The sequence below is a fragment of the Rhinopithecus bieti genome, unplaced genomic scaffold, assembly GCF_001698545.2.
Source record: "Rhinopithecus bieti isolate Rb0 unplaced genomic scaffold, ASM169854v2 scaffold_19969, whole genome shotgun sequence".
Classification (NCBI taxonomy): domain Eukaryota; kingdom Metazoa; phylum Chordata; class Mammalia; order Primates; family Cercopithecidae; genus Rhinopithecus; species Rhinopithecus bieti.
Genome location: NW_016810434.1, coordinates 2,820,575 through 2,834,847, shown reverse-complemented (window position 1 = coordinate 2,834,847; position 14,273 = coordinate 2,820,575). Strand labels below are relative to the sequence as shown.

The 14,273-nt window shown below is 46.5% G+C and overlaps 1 pseudogene across 1 annotated transcript; it reads left to right on the top strand.

Annotated features, from left to right (window-relative positions):
• The first annotated feature begins 8,128 nt into the window (after positions 1 to 8,128).
• Positions 8,129 to 8,996, top strand: LOC108542093 (nucleophosmin pseudogene; annotated as a pseudogene). Its single transcript, XR_001889159.1, has one exon. The product of XR_001889159.1 is annotated as a nucleophosmin pseudogene (transcript).
• The last annotated feature ends 5,277 nt before the right edge of the window (positions 8,997 to 14,273 follow it).

Sequence of the window (14,273 nt, the reverse complement as noted above, 5' to 3'; positions counted from 1 at the left end):
ATTAGAGGCGTGAGCCACTGCCCATGGCCAGCAAATAATTGTATATAGTAATATACAGTATATATAATGTTCTTAGGTACATATTAAAATGATGGCTCTATTTAAAAAGAAAATTTCGGCTGGGTGCAGTGGCTCACGCCTGTAATCCCAACACTTTGGGAGGCCGAGGCAGGTGGATCACTTAAGGTCAGGAGTTCAAGACCATCCTGGCCAATGTGGTAAAACCCCGTCTCTACTAAAAATACAAAAATTAGCTGGATGTGGTGGCAGATGCCTGTAATCCCAGCCGGGAGACTGAGGCAGGAGAATCACTTGAACCTGGGAGTTGGAGATTGCGGTGAGCTGAGATTGCACCATTGCACTCCAACCTGGCGACAGAGTGAGACTCCGTCTCATAAATAAATAAAAAATAAATAAATAAATAAATAAATAAATAAATAAATAAATAATTTTACACAAGAGAAGGTTGCTTTAGTACCACAATCACTGTAAACACAATCTGTAGCCCACGGTGTTCAGAGTATATTTCCTGTTTTCCAGTCACTGGGCTATTTTGGTTTTATTTCTTATTCATGAGGCCTGAAGTATCAACGTGAAGTAAACACTGGACTTAGAATTTGGAGCATTTTTCTACTTCAGCTAGTAAACCTCCACATTTTGGAAATATTTTTCAAGTTATATGTAGGTGATCTATTTCTGTCCTTTTTTCTCTCCAAAACAAATAAAAACAAAATAATAAAACGATTTGGCTAGCTAGGGTTTACCTGAGGTCAGGAGTTAATGTCCCATCCCATCGATCCAATTAGGGAATGTTTCCCATACCTATCTACAAATCCATCCTGTCCCGGTAACTAATCTGTTTTATGATTAAGTAGCTTACCAATTATTGCCGTGGCCTGCTCTGCTTCCATTTGTATTAACAAAAAGAAAATGAACTTGTAGCAGCATCGCAGACATTACTTTTCTCTACTGATAGGGGCCAATTTTGGAATCTCCCCTGTTATAAATAAATGCTGTCAACCCTACAAAGTCCAGGAAAAGAAATTCAGACATTTGATACTTGCCAAACATAGTTTCCGCAGCAAATGTGCCATGAGTAACGCTGTTGCTCTCTGTAGCTTCATTCACAGGTTCTGTGATCTGGTTATTCAAAAGAGGAGTTTGCTGGTTTGGGGAAAGTAGGATTTTGTAAGAAGAACCAGGGGAAATATCTTAATTATCTGTCCCCAAAGATAAACTGTTGAGATGTTTTTGGCAGTGATGCAGGATACTCATTGGCAGTTTTTTATACTGTGTTAATTTTTCTTCTATTTCTCCTTTAACACTTGGCTAGATGATCAATATTGTGGCTTTTCTCTAATTAACTTTATTTATTTATTTTATTATTATTATTATTTTTGAGACCAAGTTTCGCTCCTGTCGCCTGGTCTGGAGTGCAATGGCGTGATCTCGGCTCACTGCAACTTCTGCCTCCTGGGTTCAAGCAATTCTCCTGCCTCAGCCTCCCGAGTAGCTGGGATTACAGGCATGCGCCACCACACGCAGTTAATTTTGTGTTTTTAGTAGAGACGGGGTTTCTTCATGTTGTTCACACTGGTCTCGAACTCCCAACCTCAGGTGATTTGACCACCTCAGCCTCCCAAAGTGCTGGGATTACAGGCATGAGCCACCACACCCGGCCTTCTAATCAACTTTATAAAAAACAAAAACCACTGCCAAGGCATGCCTGGTGTAATTTTAAACACTGCACCCAGTAGTTTAGTAAATGCAAACTGTATAACTTCCCTACCTTGTAAATGTGTGCTTAGCCAGCTATCTGATTTGATGTTAATGTAGAACCAGCCATAAAAAGGCATGTTATTCAGTAGGCTCCTTATTTTCTGGTGACTTTTTTTTTTCATTTAATTTATTATCTGAATAGCTAATACATGCAAATGATATAAAAATTCACATGGCTTGAAAAGGTGTCTCTGTCCCAGGCATTGCTCCTCCGTCCCAGTCCCCTGACCGGCTTGCTATTCAAGTGGACATGCCACCATCCTCCCCAGCTTCCCAGGTGGTATCCCCAGCGATGGGGACAGGGCTGGCACATCACATTCGTTTAATGAATGAACACATTCAAAACATTCGTGAGTGCCCACCATGTGTCAGGCACTGGGGCTCAGCAGTGAACAAAACAAAAATTCCTGACCCCATGAGGCTTGTATTCGGCATTGCGAGACAAACAATTACCAGATAAAGAAGTAAAGAAGGTCGGGTGTAGTGGCTCACACTTATAATCCCAGCATTTTGGGAGGCTGAGGTGGGCAGATCACCTGAGGTTGGGAGTTCGAGATCAGCCTGGCCAACATGGTGAAACCCCGTCTCTACTAAAAATACAAAAAAAAATTAGCCAGGCATGGTGGTTGGGAACCTGTAATCCCAGCTACTTGGGAGGCTGAGGCAGGAGAATTGCTTGAACCCAGGAGGCAGAGGTTGTAGTCAGTAGAGATCATGCCATTGCACTCCAGCGTGGGTGACAGAGGGAGACTCCATCTCAAAAAAAAAAAAAAAAGAAAAAGATAAAGTAAAGAAATACATTATGTGACACAAATGGTAAGTACTGTGGAGAAAAATAAAACAAGAAATGGGCTTAGGGACTTCTAGAGGTGGAAGTGGGACTGCCATTTTCAGTGGGAGATCACTGAAAGTCCTCATACTGAACATGACATTTGAGTGGAGACCCCCTTGAGGAAGTGAGGGAGCCATGCAGAGATCTTGGGGGAAAAGCTTTTAAGGCAGAGGGAACAGCAAGTGCAAAGGCCCAGAGGCCAACCAAGCTGGGTTATTTTATTATTTCTACTTTTTTAGAGTTGGGGCTCGCTCTGTCATCCAGGTGGGAGTGTAGTGGCATGATTGTAGCTCACCACAGCCTCGAATTCCGGGGCTCAGGCATTCCTCCCGCCTCGGCCTCTTGAGTAGCTCAGACTACAGGCATGGTTATTTTAGAAAGAGCAAGGGCACCAGTGTAGCTGGAACAGAGTTGCCAAGGGGGAAGTAGAGAAGGAAAGTAGACAGGTGCGTCAGGACCATGGAGGTCACTGTAAACCATTGGCTTTGGCTCTGAGTGAGTCAGGAGCATCAGTGGGTTTATGGTTTAAGGGATCAATGCTCAATACTGCAGCACTGAGAATAGACTGTAAGGACACACAGGAAGTTGATGCTCTTGCAGGAATCCAGATGGGCGTCCGTGGCAGATTGGACCTGGTGATATCAAGGAAAGTGAAAAGTGTTTACATTCTGGATAAATGTTGAAAGTAGGCCAGGCGTGGTAGCTCACCCCTGTAATCCCAGCACTTTGGGAGGTGGAGGTGGATGGATCTCTTGTGCCCGGGAGTTTGAGACCAGCCTGGGTAACATAGAGGACCCCATCTTTACAAAAAAAATTAGCTTGGCATGGTGGCACATGCCTGTAGTCCCAGATACTTGGGAGGGTAAGGCCGAAGGATAACTTGAGCCTGGGAGGTCGAAGCTGCAGTGAGCTGAGATCACACCACTGCGCTCGAGCCTGGGTGACAGAGAGAGACTCCTCTGACTCAACAACAACAACAAAAAAAGTGGCTGACAGGTGTAGCTGATGATTTTGATATGAATGTGAGAGGGAAAAAGAAGAGTCAAGTTTGACACCGAGGACTTTGACCTGAGCAACTGGAAGAAGGGAGCTGCCTTGGCTGAGATGAGGAAGGCTGTGGGAAGATGTTTGAAGGAAGAGTAGAGATCAGAAGTTACACTTTAAAGATGGTAAGTTTGATGCTCCTGATAGTTATGGGGTAAGACAGAGTGTGCAGCTGAAGAGAAGCCTGTGGTTCACAGGAGAGTTCTGAGCTGGAGACATCCGTTCAGGAGACAGCCATGTGACCCGATGAGATCGTAAAGGAGCAAGGGCCCTGAAGCCCTCTCATGTCTAGAGGCCAGGACAATGGGCAGGAACCAGCAGGCGACACCGAAAAGCAGAAATAGCGAGGTGAGGAAAACGCCAGTGCATTGTGTCCCGGAAGTCAAGTGAAGAGGGTGTCACCCAGGGGGAGAAAGTGATCAGCTGGGCCCCCATGTTGCTAGACATGTTAAGATGCAGTCTGAAAATGGACAATTGGATTGAGCAATCTGGCAATGACCTTGCAATAGGAGAGCTAAGCAAGTTTCCAGCCTTGAAATTGTATAATCCTTTTAGTTTTTTTGGGTTTTCTTTTTCTTTTTCTTTTTTGAGGCTGAGTCTTGCTCCATTGCCCAGGCTGGAGTGACTCGCTGCAACCTCCGTCTCTTGGGTTCAACCAATTCTCATGCCTCAGCCTCCTGAGTAGCTGGGATTACAGGCACTCACGATGCCCAGCTAATTTTTGTATTTTTAGTAGAGATGGGGATTTCACCATGTTGAGCAGGCTGGTCTCGAACTCCTGACCTCAGTCCGCCCACCTCAGCCTCCCAGAGTGCTGGGATTACAGGCATGAGCCACGGAGGCTGGCCTATCCTCTCAGTTTATATAAGCTATTATATTTCAAATTAAACAATGAAGGAAGAGTCAAATAACGCTAAAGCAGTCCCCTCATCAGAGGTAACATGGCACCTCCCACATGGAAGAGCAAGGGTAGGAAGCATGGAGCCCCCCAGCTGTTCCTGAAACTATGACTGCCCTCATCATTTCTGGGACATTACTTCTACCTGAGGCCTCTTGATTGGAGTCAAAATTGAAACCCAAGTCAGCCTGGTTCCAAGGGCTGTGTCCCTTTCTCCTTATGCATTTTTATTTCTTTTCAGAGCAAAATGTTTTCACCAGCTTCTGGAAGTTACAAATCCATTTTCTTCATCTTTTGCTCTGCTTTAGAAAAATGTGAAACTGAATGGCCGGGTGCGGTGGCTGACGCCTGTAGTCCCAGCACTTTGGGAGGCCAAGGCAGGCGGATCAAGAGGTCAGGAGATGGAGACCATCCTGGCTAACACGGTGAAACCCCATGTCTACTAAAAATACAAAAAAGATTAGCCGGGCGTGGTGGCGGGTACCTGTAGTCCCAGCTACTCGGGAGGCTGAGGTAGGAGAATCGCTTGAACCTGGGAGGCTGAGGTTGCAGTGAGCCAAGATTGCGCCACTGCACTCCAGCCTGGGTGACAGAGTGAGACTCTGTCTCAAAAGAAAGAGAGAGAGAGGGAGGGAGGGAAGGGAGGGAGGGAGGAAGGAAGGAAGGAAGGAAGGAAAAGAAAGAAAAATATGAAACTGTACTGTAGGGTAGTTTTCTTTTCCAAACATTTTTTGTGCTGCTTATTGGTCTGAAAAATACTCTTCTAATCAATAATTATATATCTGAGACATTCATGGATAGGTTAAGAATGAGAGGATCCCTTTGGAAGGAACAAGGCACTAAAGACCCCAGGTCCTAGAAGGTCATGCTTTTGTCAGGGAGCTTGCCTCAAACATCTCCTTTGATGCTTAGCATCCAAACTGGTGTAAGGTAAATGATTCCTCCTAGTTGAGTCCTTGTCCTGTGCTTAATCGTGCATCCCAGATCAGTCCTGTCCGTGGTTCTTATCCTTTTTACTCACACTTAGTGGGACTGGGAGCAAGGAATGTAGATTTTTTCTTTTTTTTGTTTCACTCTGTTGCCCAGGCTGGAGTGCAGTGGCATGATCTTGGCTCACTGGAACTTCTGCCTCCCGGGTTCAAGTGATTCTCCTGCCTCAGCCTCCTGAGTAGATGAGATTACAGGCGTGTGCCACCGGCCACCTAATTTTTGTATTTTAGTAGAGATGGGGTTTCACCATGTTGGCCAGGCTAGTCTCGAACTCCCGACCTCAGGTGATCCACCTGTCTCGGCCTCCCAAAGTGCTGGGATTACAGGCGTGAGCCACTGCACCCGGCCGGGGTACAGATTTTACATCTACCTCTACAGGCCATAGATTTGACCACAGAAATTCACCTGTGGCATATCAGAGTATAATTGGCAGTGTTTTCTTTCTTTCTTAATGGTACATAAATTGTGGAGTGTCTTACATCCACAAGCATCTTGGATTTGATGAATTATGATGCAGGCCACATGCAAGCTGTCCATGGCCCTATCTATGCTGCTGTAGGTGCCCCACGGTTGCTATGCTCACCTGTATCTCTTTTAGTCCCCAGTACGTCATGTTTTTCTATCAGTATTAGCTACTTATTTTCGTACTTCCCCCATTCATTCAATGAAAATCTTTCTCCAGAACTCATTTTCCTCTTTTGGAAATGGCACTCTGGAAATCAGAGGCATTGCCTTTTATTTCTTCTCTTACTGGATTAATTTTTTTGCCTCCCAGGAAATGAAATTAACTACATTCCATAAAGCCCCGGCCGCAGTAGTGGGGAAGGCAGGAGACACAAGGCAGAAGTCAGGGATGGAGATTGTCTTCCGGCCCTGCTGGGTTGCCATGGTGTAGCCCCCTTCCCCCTCTGAGCCTAGGCACTTGTATCAGGGAGAGAAGGCACTGAATTTGCCAGTCAAGGTCCTTTGCCCTAACTTCTAGAGTTCATTTGAGCCCCACAAATCCTCACTGGAAAAGAAGTTCTGATGCGACCCCCAGCCTGCCCTGGTGAGGGACAGCTCCAAGACTGTGCTGACCACAGCAATCAGTGCCTCCTCTCTGGCAGAGTAAATAGCCACAGGCAATGCACCTCCCACAACCACGCTCCTCCACCACCTTGACTGATCTGTCCTACCTGTCACAGATCAGTGTCTAACATCAGAGAGCATTTCTGAGGTACAAATACTAGGAACACAGGAAGGTGGGCACAAACTTGAAGAGTCAGAGGGACAGACCCCACTGTAATTGTTTACCGTCTGTCTCCCTCAGACTGTGTCCCGTTCAACCTTGTGCCCACCCCCACCTACTCCCCCATACTTGGCAATTCTACACAGAACTGCACAGAACAGGTACCCAGGAAGTGCCAAGGGAGTGAATAGTTCAGATGTGGGCATATGTAAGAGAAGTGCCCAATGAGTTCATTCATTGGAAAGGAGGAAATTATCTGATGCCACTGTGGGGGATAGGGAAGACCAAAGATTCGGCATACCATGCTAGGAAACGCCTCAGAAACACAGGAGGACTGTGGCAGACATCTGCTGTTTCTGGTTCCCAGCCTCATTGGCCTTGCGCGTTCGCCTCCCAATTTTCTTTGAATTCACCACCTCTCCCCACTCTAGTCAACCCATGCGAGTCTCCCTTTCAAATCAACCCATGTGAGTGACTCCAGCAAGAGGTCCTGCCAGTGGCAACAAGGCCCAGGCCACAGGGACAGACATGTCATAAAGTTTGAGCAAATGAGAGTCCTCCCTAGGACTCTTGCTAGAACTGTTGGGATAGGCACACTTCCCACAGTGTCTCTAAACTGGAGGAGCAGCTGGTGGCCCTTTTATCACCACAGGGAGCTCTAGCCCAAGAATAAAGCCAGCCCCAGAGAAAGCCAAATCAAGAGATAGAAGGAGATGGTTTCCTAATGCCCTTGTCTGAGTCCCTCAATCCAGCCATGCATGACATCCCCTAGACTTTTTAGTAAGGTGTGCTAATAATTTTCTTTTACACCCCAAAACCAGTTTGAGTTAGATTTCTGTCACAGGCAAACAAAAACATCCTAATACAGGCAACAGATTTTTAAAATTATTATTAATTGGCTGATTTGCTGGGCATAGTGGCACACACCTGTAGTCCCAACTATTTGGGATGTGGGAGTATTGCTTGAGTCCAGGAGTCTGAGACCAGTCTGCGCAATATAGCGAGACTGTTTACAAAATAAATAAATAAAATTTAAAAAAAAGAAAGAAAAGAAAGGAGGCTGGGCGCTGTGGCTCACTCCTGTAATCCCAGCACTTTGGGAGGCTGAAGCAGTGGATTACCTAGGTCGGGAGTTCAAGACCAGCCTGACCAACATGGCGAAACCCTGTCTCTACTAAAAATACAAAATTAGCTGGGTGTGGTGGCACAAACCTGTAATCCCAGCTATTCAGGAGGCTGAGGCAGGAGAATTGTTTGAATCCGGGAGGTGGAGGTTGCAGTGAGCCGAAATCATGCCATTGCACTCCAGCTGGGGCAACGAGAGCAAAACACTATCTCAAAAAAAAAAAAGCCCGGGTGTGATTTCATCCTGCGTGGCTGTTCTCTCCAGCAGTGGTCGTTTATCTCTGTCCGCCTTCTCTCCCGCTAAGTGCGCGCCGCCACCCGATGGAAGATTCGATGGACATAGACATGAGCCCCCTGAGGCCCCAGAACTGTCTTTTCGGTTGTGAACTAAAGGCCGACAAAGATGATCACTTTAAGGTGGATAATGATGACAGTGAGCACCAGTTATCTTTAAGAACCATCAGTTTAGGGGCTGGTGCAAAGGATGAATTGCCCATTGTTGAAGCAGAGGCAATGAATTACGAAGGCAGTCCAATTAAAGTAACACTGGCAACTTTAAAAATGTCTGTACAGCCATCAGTTTCCCCTGGGGGCTTTGAAATAACACCACCAGTGGTCTTAGGGTTGAAGCGTGGCTCAGGGCCAGTGCATATTAGTGGACAGCACTTAGTAGCTGTGGAGGAAGATGCAGAATCAGAAGATGAAGAAGAGGAGGATGTGAAACTCTTAAGTATATCTGGAGAGTGGTCTGCCCCTGGAGGTTCCACAGAAAAAAGTAAAACTTGCTGCTGATGAAGATGATGATGATGATGATGATGATTTTGATGATAAGGAAGCTGAAGAAAAAGCGCCAGTGAAGAAATCTATATGAGATACTCCAGCCAAAAATGCACAAAAGTCAAATCAGAATGGAAAGGACTCAAAACCACCGAGATCAAAAGGACAAGAATCCTTCAAAAAAAAACAGGAAAAAACTCATAAAACGCCAAAAGGACCTAGTTCTGTAGAAGACATTAAAGCAAAAATGGAAGCAAGTACAGAAAAAGGCGCATTGGGCCGGGCGCGGTGGCTCAAGCCTGTAATCCCAGCACTTTGGGAGGCCGAGACGGGCGGATCACGAGGTCAGGAGGTCGAGACCATCCTGGCTAACACGGTGAAACCCCGTCTCTACTAAAAAATACAAAAAAAGCTAGCCGGGCGAGGTGGCGGGCGCCTGTAGTCCCAGCTACGCGGGAGGCTGAGGCAGGAGAATGGCGTGAACCCGGGAGGCGGAGCTTGCCGTGAGCTGAGATCCGGCCACTGCACTCCAGCCTGGGTGACAGAGCGAGACTCCGTCTCAAAAAAAAAAAAAAAAAGAAAAGAAAAGAAAAGGAAAGAAAACAGAAAAAAAAAAGATAAACTGGCAGATTTGAAACAATTGTAGGTTTAAGAGGAAAGACTTATAACAAATAGCTGGGAATGAGATGGGCTCAAGAGCAGTGGTGGGAAGAGGCCCGCTGCCAGCGCCATCCCTGCTCCCGCCCTGCTGATGTGCTCACAGCGAGGGGCTGCAGTGGACTCAAGAACATTCCTATCATCCTGATGAAGTCAGAAAATAGAAACCTCACTCTTTTGTCTTCCTGTTAGCAGGTGTTTGGAAGCCTTCAAACAGTTTCCAAAAGTCTCAGCAAGCTGAGAGGCAGAGGCTCTCAGAAGTCCATGGGGGGATGTTTGGCACCTGTTTTGCTGGTAAAATGGAAAGAAGTTCATACATACTCTTGCCACCCCCAGTGTGACCAGAGGGAAGTTTCTCCCCTCTTTACGTTGTAAATGTCTTGCATAATTTAGCCTCTCTTTTCCTGGTTAAACGTTACCCACAGCTGCCTGCTAAACGGAAAAATGATCAACAAATCACCAGGCAGGCATGTGTCAGTGAAGAATTTCCCACTAACCAGCAGGGATGCTGACCCTTCATTTTAACAACCTGGGGTTGGGAGACCATAAAAATCCCTTGTGTGGGGGGTGTAGGGTTGCAATTAATTGTTCCTCACAGATGCTACATGTGTCAGGAAGTGAGGGCTTTCTCTGATGATACAATGACCTTCATTCAGCCACCAGATCCTTTAAGCAGGTAACACAAGCCCAGTGGCAGAGTTTTTCTATATTTTTTCCTTTCAAAAGCCATGTTTTCAGAGATTAAAATTTGTTCTGCTTGCATTGAAGTAGGCCTTAAAACAAAACAAACTTTTTTTTTTTTTTTTTTGAGACGAAGTCTTGCTCTGTTGCCAGGCTGGAGTGCAATGGTGTGATCTCAGCTCACTGCAACCTCTGCCTCTCCGGTTCAAGCAATTCTCCCTCAGCCTCCCAAGTAGCTGGGACTACAGGCGCATGCCACCATGCCCGGCTAACTTTTGTACTTTTAGTAGAGACGGGGTTTCACCACGTTGGCCAGACTGGTCTCGAATTCCTGACCTAGGTGATCTGCCCACCTTGGCCTCCCAAAGTGCTTGGATTACAGGCGTGAGCCATGGCGCCTGGTCCAAAACACACTTTAATGTCAGTTTATTGCACCTCAGCCTCTCAAAGCACTGGGATTACAGGTGTGAGCCCACCATGACCAGCTGTTGAATGAGTTTTGACAAATACATACATTTGTGCAACTAGCCCCACAATCAAAATGCAGAATATTTCCATCACCCCAAAGTTCCCTCATGCTCCTTTGCCGTCAATCTCCTCCCACAACCCCTGGTTCCAAGCTACCACTGATCTCATTTCTGACACTATAGTTTGTCTTTTCTATCATTTCTTTTTCTTTCTTTTTTTTTCTTTTTTCTTTTTTTTTTTTTTGAGATGGAGTCTCGCTCTGCCACCCAGGCTGGAGTGCAGTGGCATGATATCAGCTCACTGCAACCTCCTGGGTTCAAATGATTCTCCTGCCTCAGCCTCCCAAGGAGCTGGGACTACAGGCACCTGCCACCACACCTGGCTGAACTTTTCTGTAATTTCATATGAATGGAATCATACAGCATGGACTCATTCTTCTCTGTTTCACAGACCATCATCCACGTATCAGTAGTTCTTTTTATTGCTGGGTGAATGAAGCACAGTTTGTTGGTCCATTCATCAGCTGATAAACATTTTAATTGCTTCCAGTTTTATGCTATCATTAATAAAGCACATAAATATTCATATACAAGGCTTTGAATGAACATATGTTTTTATTTCTCTTGGATAAATATGTACAAGCTGGGTTATATGATAAATTTATTCTAACTTTATAGGAACCTGCCAAACTATTTCCAACAGCAATGTATGGGAGTCCCAGTTGCTCTACATCCTTGCCAATATTTTGTACAGTCAGAATTTTAAATTTTAGCCACTCTAGTGGGTGTTTAGTGATACCTCATTATAGTTTTAATTTTGGCCCCTCATTTGACAGAGAATCACAGGCAGAAGAGTCAGAGCTTGGACTTCGCACCCATAGTCTTTTGAAGGCCACAGGCAGGGGAGGCAACGCCCATGCACCCAAGTCAAAACATGTGGAGGCAATCTTACCCTGTGGAGGAGAAACCCACTTGTGGATTTGTTTCAAAACTTAGTTTAGATCTTTTGAGTTTTCAGAGAGCCTGACAAGAACACAGAGGCCCAGGCTCATGGCAGCAGGATAGGGCCTTTGTTTGTTCCCAAGTTCCCAAGCTGTCCTGGTGGCAACCAAAGTTTGAGAACCTCAGCCTAAGAACAATCCGCCAGGGTACCTCTCCTGCACCAAACACAGCCCCTGGTTGGATGGAAGCTGATTCCTCCAGAGCGCCCTGTCTTAAGCCTCCACACTGTGCAGTTCTCTATAATTTCTTTAATCTTTTTCCAGCCGGTGGGGATTTTTTCACTATTATATGGCTTTATTTACTTTTTTTTTTTTTTTTTGAGATGGAGTCTTGCTCTGTGGCCCAGGCTGGAGTGCAATGGCGTGATCTCTGCTCACTGCAACCTCCACCTCCCGGGTTCAAGCAATTCCAGCCGCAGCTTCCCGAATAGCTGGGATTATAGGCACCTGCCACCATGCCTGGCTAATTTTTGTACTTTTAGTAGAGATGGGGTTTTGCCATGTTGGCCAGGCTGGTCTCGAACTCCTGACCTCAAGTGCCCGCCTTGGCCTCCCAAAGTGCTGGGATTACAGGAGTGAGCCACTACACCCAGCCTATTTATTTTTTAAATCAACTTTATTTAAGTATAATTTACCAACAGTAAAGTTTACCAATTTTAAATAAAATATTCAGTGGGTTTCAACAAACCCATACAGTTGTAAAACCACCATTACTCCAACCATCACTCTTCCCCCTTTGCAGTCAAGCCCCTTCCCCCATTCCCAGCTACAGGTAGCCACTGATCGGCTTCCTGAAACAATGGTTCTGCCTTTCTGTTCTTTCTTGTAAATACAGTCTGTGGTGTTCTGTGTCTAGTTTCTGTCATTTAGCATAATGCTTTAGTGATTCATCTGTGTCATGTGTATCAGTAATTCGTTTTTTAACATTTCTAAGCAGTGTTCCACTGTATCGATTACTACAATTTGTTCACCAATTGATGGGCATTTGGAGTGTTTCCCAGTGGTTGGCTATTATAGATAACACTTTTGTGAAAAACAAGTACAAGCATTTTTGTGAATGTTTCCATTTCTGTGAGTAGATACTCAGGAGTGAAATGCTGGGTCATAGGTATGTTTACTTTTTTTTTTTTTAAGATGGAATTTTGCTCTTGTTGCCCAGGCTGGAGTGCAGTGGTGCCATCTCGGCTCACCGTAGCCTCCGCCTCCTGGGTTCAAGCGATTCTCCTGCCTCAGTCTCCCGAGTAGCTGGGATTACAGGCATGTGCCACCACGCCCGATTAATTTTGTATTTTTAGTAGAGACGGGGTTTCTCCATGTTGGTCAGGCTGGTCTCGAACTCCCGAACTCAGGTGATCCTCCTGCCTTGGCCTCCCAAAGTGCTGGGATTATAGGCGTGAGCCACCGTGCCCGGCTGGTATGTTTATAATAATCTGCCAGAAGCCAGGCCTGTTAGCATGTGCCCATAGCCCTACCTATTTAGGAGGCTGAATTAAAACCCAATTGTGTTTGAATAAAAGCACTGTCAGGCCAGATGCAGTGGCTCACGCCTGTAATCCCTGCATGTTGGGAGGCTGAGGCAGGCGGGTAGCTTGAGCTTGGGAGTTCAAAATCAGCCTGGGGCCAGGCACAGTGGCTCATGCCTGTCATCCCAGCACTTTGGGAGGCTGAGGCAGGTGGATCACCTGAGGTTCACCTCCCTGGCCAACATGGTGAAATCCCAACTCTACTAAAAATACAAAATTAGCCGGAGGTGGTGGTGGGCACCTGTGTAATTCCAACTACTCAGGAAGCTGAGGCAGGAGAATCACTTGAACCCAGGAGGCGGAGGTTGCAGTGAGGCAAGATCGCGCCATTTCACTCTAGCCTGGGCGAAAAAGCAAAACTCCGTCTCCGAACAACAACAACCACCACAACAACAACCACCACCACCAGCTTGGGTGACACGGTAAAACCCTGTCTCTACAACCACCACCAGCTTGGGTGACACGGTGAAACCCTGTCTCTACAACCACCACCAGCTTGGGTGACACGGTGAAACCCTGTCTCTACAACCACCACCAGCTTGGGTGACACGGTGAAACCCTGTCTCTACAACCACCACCAGCTTGGGTGACACGGTGAAACCCTGTCTCTATAACCACCACCAGCTTGGGTGACACGGTGAAACCCTGTCTCTACAAAAAAATACAAAAATTAGCTGGGCATGCTGGCATGCACCTGTAGTCCCAGCTACTTCAGAGGCTGAAGTGGGAGAATGGTTTGAGTCCGGGAGGTGGAGGCTGCAGTGAGCCGAGATGGTTCCACTGTAGTCCAGCGTTGGCGACAGAGTGAGACCCTGTCTCAAAAAAAGATATATTTTAGGCATATTTACCACACACGCACGCACACACACACACACACACACACACACACAAATAGGCCAGTGCAAGATGAGCCAGAAGAGAGCTGCTTTGTTCAGTCTGAGTGACTAAGAGTGATGATGCCACCCACCCAGACAGGAAGCAGACCGGGTGAGCAGGTTTGTGGGGAGACATGAGGTCAGCTCTTGGAGGTGACCATGCTCCTAATGATCAAGCCCTCAGTAGAGGCCCGCTGTGCCCGCATGGGAGGTGCTTTGCCCCCACCTCCCTCGGCCTCGCAAGGCGAAGGCTCTTGCTTTCATTTCACAGGTGAGCTAATGGTGTTTAGCCAGTATGACTCAAATTTGTCCAGCCCACTGTGCCTGTCTGGGTTTGGGTGCTGAGTGCCATCCCTTGTGATGCAGCCAGCAGGCAAGGGGCGACCTGCAGCTGAG